General features: G+C 45.1%; 1 pseudogene; it reads right to left on the reverse strand.

The window, feature by feature from the left end:
- Nucleotides 1-1,100: 1,100 nt before the first annotated feature.
- Nucleotides 1,101-2,059, reverse strand: LOC147962110 (uncharacterized; annotated as a pseudogene).
- Between the last annotated feature and the right edge of the window lie 4,298 nt (nt 2,060-6,357).

Below are 6,357 nucleotides of genomic sequence, written 5' to 3' on the forward strand. Positions count from 1 at the left end.
TTCGTTTTTTCTAGGAACATTGGATGTAATTGATTTGGTAAAGAAAATGACAAGGGACTATTCTATGATGTATGTTAAATTTGCGATGAAGTATGTGTCTGAATCAAGTATCATCCGCGTGATCTTTGATTTATCGGTTTTGCTAAATCTCATGGGCATGAATTATTTTGTTGCGTGAGCAACTTTCTGCTTTGCACGAGGCCGAAGATGTGGACGATATGAGGAGCGGCGACCACGGCGAGGGCCAGCTGGTGATAGCTGGCGGGAGTGGTTGGATGCAGGCGGTTAGGCCTGGGTAGGCCACGACGGAGGAGAAATCGTCGCGGATGAGGAGTAAGAAGATGAACATGTGGGGGCATGCTCCTAGCCATTGGATATTTGATGGCAAAAAAATAGTGATTGACGTGAAGAATTTTTCAGGCACCTAACGTTAGGTGCCCCTTTAATTTATTATAATCATTTGCCCGTAGCAACGCACAGGCATTTAACTAGTATCAAATAATTATTCACTCATTGGTCAATGAAATTGTTGCAGCGTGTGATAGATCTGCGGTGTGAAGTATGCATTATAGCCCGTAGCAACGCACGGGCGTCCTACTAGTAAGACTAGTCACAAGATTGCTTATGTGACAGCTAATTAATAAGGAAAAAGGGGTTTGTGATAACTTAGCTAGTTACTGTAACATCACACATTTCAAGACATGATGAGTCTATAGCCTAATAAATGAATTCTTTCATGATACCACTCATATGTTACTACCACTATGGAGGTAGTAACATAGACTAGTAACATCGCCAAGTTACTACTCTATGTTACTCCCACTGTGAGCAGTCTAAACTATAGTGTCAAAATTACACCTTCATAAATGTACTAATGTTGTACAAAATTGTGTTTTATATAGTGAAAGAAGGTAAATAGGAGAATAAAAACATGTCCATGAGATAAAAATAAAGAATAGACACTTTCAATGCACTAAAGATCTAGCTGCGAGGGCTAACTTGCTAGTTTGGTAAATTACAAATGAGTCTGCAGGCACGTAAAGCTATACTAGTTCCTAGTTTGGCCTGGGCTTGCGTTCTGTAGCGCAAACCGCAAACTACTAGCAAGGCATGCATGGCGCCTGATTAGGAGTCAGCTCTGATTTGCTGCAAGTTGGGACGGCGGTCCGGATCTCCCCGGCATAATAACGGCGATATAGCATCGAACAACGAGGCAGTCGTCGTGCATGGGCGACGTGCCAATTTGCTCCAGCTTGAAGTAGAACCTATGGTTGTCATGGTCGAACGTGTGCCTCATCTTCTTGGACTCGAAGTTCACCACCCCATCTAGCTGAAAGCTGAACTCCACTGTCATCGGCGGCGTCTCTTTCCCCTTGCTTGCGCGAACAAGGTACAGGCAGGTGCATTTATACGAATCAGGGCAGAATTTGATGTACCATGTACTCCCGCCCACGGCAAAGTGCGTGGAGTAGGCGTACTCTCCATCATGGAGCACTGCCCTGAGCTTGGAGAGGCTGCCGATGGTCAGCGTGTGGGAGCCGGATATGGCGACCTGCGGTGGCTCCAAGACGGCATTGGATTTGAGCAAGTTTTCGAGGAGGGACGGCCACTTTTGTTCCTGCTTCTTCTTCTCCAGGGTGCACCTGAGGGTGAATTCGTCGTAGCGGGCAGACACGCACGACGACGCCTCCAGCTCCCTCCTCCTCACGCATAGAACCAGCATGAAGCACTTGTTGGGTTCTTGTATCGTTGCCCGGTCGCTCTCATTGTGGAAGACGGTGTGCTTGCCGGTGGCGTCGAGAATTTCGATGGAGATGCAGGTGCCGACGGCCGAATCGAGTCTGTGCCGCCCGTAGTTGATGGCGACCGAGACGACCAAGGCCTCCGCTAGGCCATCCTCGTCGAATCTCATCGGCTTCACTTTGACGTCCCAGAAGAGGTCGCAGAAGAATAGTTCACCCACAGTCAGCTCATCAGGCGCCCGCACCAGCTTGGAGTACCCGCGGACCGGCATGACTTCCCGCGTCATCGGAGCCGATCGGCTGGCGGTGGCACCCATTGTCGAACTTACCAATTAAGCTCTCACGCGATCGGTTATGTCTGCAAACGCGCCTGTATACCAGTATACGTGTATATATATACACATGTAGGCCGGCCTGGAAGGGAATCCCAGATGGATTGGAGTCATCCAACGATACAAAGCGGTAAACCGATTCTGACACCTATCGTGTAAGTTTGAAAGATCACGTTCTTGTGCGCACACGGCGTCATCTAATCTTTGTAGTCCGTAAAACTATATATATATATATATATATATATACTTCCTCCGTTTCTTTTTAGTCCGCATATAAGGTTTGATCAAAGTCAAGCTTTGTAGAATTTGATTAACTTTATATTAAAAAATATAAACATTCACAATATGAAATCAATATTATTAGATGCACCATGAAACATATTTTCATACTATATAGTTTTAATATTGTAGATGTTCATATTTTTTTATATAAATTTGGTCAAACTTTATGTAGTTTGACTTTAACCAAATCTTATATGCGGAGTAAAAAGAAACGGAGGAAGTATATATATAATAATAATAGGACAACGATAACTGCCACACGTGTGGCACAATAGACACCGGTCCACACGACCCTGTGTGGCATATCCAGCAGCAGCCCACACGACCCTGTGTGGGCCAATATCAGAACTGCGACACACGTTCAGTATGAGGGGATCGATCCCCTCGCACGAACTCGTTCGCCATGGGGAACCCACAGCCCACACGCCTCCATCACACGAGGCCCTTTTCCCTGTGAAAAAAGGAACAAAAAGCCCACTGACAACGAATTAAATGAAAAGGCTCAAATTTTGTTTTCTTTCTTTGACAAATAAAAGCCCAGATTTTGCTTAGCTACTAAAAAATGCCATCAGATCTGAAAAATAGCAGAAAAATTGCAATTCGAGTTTGACCAAACTATTTGCAATTCAAGAAAAATTGGCAACGGTTTATAAACACATATTTAATCCCCCAATGAAATATGGCAAATCTGCCATGACAAAAAAAATAAATATTGCCATGTGAAAAAACACAAAAATAGTCAAAATTTTCATGAAAAAAAACACAAAAATTTGATAGGACAAATAAAAGATAAAAAAATGCAATTGCACTTTTAATTAAAATTGCCGTGTTTTGAAGGATAATTTTGCCGTGTGTGAGAAAAACACAAAAAGTTGAAAATCAAGTATGAACAAAGAGATTTGCCATGGCAGATTGGTATCAAAGAATTGTTGTGTTTTGTTTGAATTATCGTGTGTGAAAAAACACAAAAAATTGGAAATTCAAGTATGAACAAGAAACTTGCCATGGCAGACTCGTATCAAAACTTGCCACGACGAAATTCACGTAAACTAAATTTGGCATGAACAAGAAAAATTGCCATGGCAGATTCATATTTAAACTTGCCACGGCAGAAAAAAAAACATGTAAACTAAATTGCCATGATTTGAGAACCAAATTTGCCATGATCAATAAACTAAATTTGCCATGAATTGTAAACTAAATTTTCCATGAACCAATAAACTAAAATTTGCCATGATCAATAAAGCAAATTTGTATGAAAACTTGGCATGGCAGATTTGTATCAAGAATTGTCGTGTTTTTGGTATGATGAATATGTTGTGTGTGTAAAAAACACAAAAGATTGAAAATCAAAAAAAAGATGAACAAGAAAATTGCCACGGCAGATTCCTAACAAAACTTGCCATGGCAAATTCGTATCAAGAATTGCCGTGTGTTTAAATGATAAATTTGCCACGTGTGTGAAAGAACACAAAAAGTTGAAAATCAAGTATGAACAAGAAAAATGCCATGGCAGATTCGTATCAAAACTTGCCACGACGAAATTCACGTAAACTAAATTTTCCATGAACAAGAAAAATTGCCATGGCAGATTCATATTGAAACTTGCCATGGCAGAAAAAATCATGTAAACTAAATTGCCATGATTTGAGAACTAAATTTGCCATGATCAAGAAACTAAATTAGCCATGAACCAATAAACTAAAATTTGCCATGATCAATAAACCGAATTTGCCCTGGTGTTGAACATATTAAGTTGCCATGTTTTTAAACATTTATAACTTTGACATGTTTTTTGAACATGGCAAAGTTGCCATGGCAAGTTTGCCATGTTTTTAGATGAAGAAAAGTACCATAGCAAATCACATGAAAATTTCATATAGAGCAATTGCAGTATATGGGGGATGGCAAAAAAGAATGATTAAATTTGCCATGGCAAGAATGTATATTCAAATTTGCCGTGGAAAAAAATGCATATTCAAAATTGATGTGGGATTTTTATCAAAATTGCCGTGTATGTAAAAAATAATAATTCTAACAGAACATGGCATCTTAAGTTCATGAGGCATGGCAAATCTAGTTTATGGGCGATGGAAAATTCTACTCTTTTTATAGCTACCATCTTTCATTTTAAGGAAATAGGTGCCATGGCAATTATAATATCAATACAACGAATTGACGTGGTTTATCAAAATGCCATGGCATATGAATATTAAAAAAAATGCTTGGCCTATGTGCACAATACAACTGGACTAGTTCTGAACTAGTTTGCAATGACCTATGTGCACGGCTGGACTACATTTGAATTACTTAACAAGTCTATCATCACGGGAAATTATCTAAAAAAATACTTAACAAATCCCATGCTCATGGCAAAAAACGAGCTAAATTGCCATGGCAATTTTGGTGATTGTGAACTTGTGTAAAACTTGCCATCGCAGCAACAAAAATCATCGCTATATAACATCAGAAAAAATGTGTGAAAGTGCCCATGAAACAATTGCATCTTAAGAATTTGTTGAATCGGAAAGTAAAATGGTTGATTCATGGGCCAATGGCCACTACGTATACATCAGTGGCAACGTGAAGAGATGGAATATGCTCACTCGGCATTACCTGAATGTTCTAAACAGGCAACTAGTGAATGTTCTTAACAGGCATTCATGCACGGCATGATCAAATAAATCATTGAGAGGGAATGACATAGGGGTTGAAAGCACTGCTCACTTTGAAAAAAAGTTTCCTGATGGGATTTGACGGGTCGAAGCGTGGAGAGGGGATGAAGTACAAGATCGAACAATTGTTGAACGCCCCCGGCTTGCTCCTTTTGCTGGTAGTGTTGCAGAATAGGAACGCAGCCACAGGCGCACGCCGAGCTGGGCCAACCTGGCACCGGGCGTGGAGACCATCGACGCGCAGAGCACCGGCGCGAGCCATCTCTGGCCATTGGGCATGGAGACCAGCGACGGCGCCTAGCATCTGCGCGAGCCATCCCTGGCCGTCAGACATGGATGTGAGCAAGGAGGAGGATAAGGAAAAAGAAGGGCACAACCGGGACTCACCGGCGAGCTGCCACAGGGCTCCAACGCACGGCGGCTGCGGGGACACTGGATCTCGCCGGGATGAAGGCGGCCTCCTCGTTCACCCGCGCCTGCCCTGTTCAGCGCCGCCTGGAGAATGTTGCACGCGCAGCCACGGCCTTACCGGCAACCCGAGCCTCACGTCGTAGACGCGCCGTCGGACGCGTCGTCTTCCCGCCGCTCCTCTCCGCCAGCGCTGACGGCGTGCGCTCCCCGGACGACCGCCTGGACTCTGCAATTGCGCAGCTCCTCCAGCGTCGCCGGAGCCGCCCCAAGCATGAGCGCTTGAGCGCGCCGCCACGGCAGCCCCTGCCGGTCTGCCGGGTCAGCCGCCCGGAGGAGATCCTCCGCCGCGGTCTCCGGGCATGCCGCCGCGGCAGCCACCGGCACGAGCTCGCCTCCGTGAGCAGCATCTACACCGTCCACACCTCCAACCGCGGCGAGATCCCGTGGAGGGCGAGACCCCCACTCTACGACGGGAGAACGCCCTCGGGGAGGGCTCCCACGGCGTCGCCCCCCGTCGCAGGCGCGTCCATGGCGTCGCCGGACTTCTGCCTCCCTGCACGGAGCCGCCGCGGCCGCCGTCGACGAGCTGCCGCATCTACCCTCTTCCTCCCTCCATCCCGTGCGAGTGTGTGCGGTGAGCTGCTCAATGGATAAGGTGAGCCTGATTCGGGCCGGGTGGAAGGAGACTGGGGAAGAAAAGATATCCAAAGGTGAGACAAAAGGAGTGGGAGGCGTTCGGGCGGCTGGTTTCCTGGCCGCACGGGCATTTGAGATGACGTGGCGACTTTTTTGCTATAAAAATCGTGCTAATTGTCCAATGGTGATTAGGGCGTTTGGATCGATTGGCTTCATGTCACACGTGTGGGCGTTAGTGTTTCCGTAATAATAAAGAAAACACTTCTGCCCGCCCGTTCA

Source organism: Triticum urartu, chromosome 7A, assembly GCF_056163025.1.
Source record: "Triticum urartu cultivar PI428250 chromosome 7A, HENAU_Tu73, whole genome shotgun sequence".
Lineage (NCBI taxonomy): Eukaryota > Viridiplantae > Streptophyta > Magnoliopsida > Poales > Poaceae > Triticum > Triticum urartu.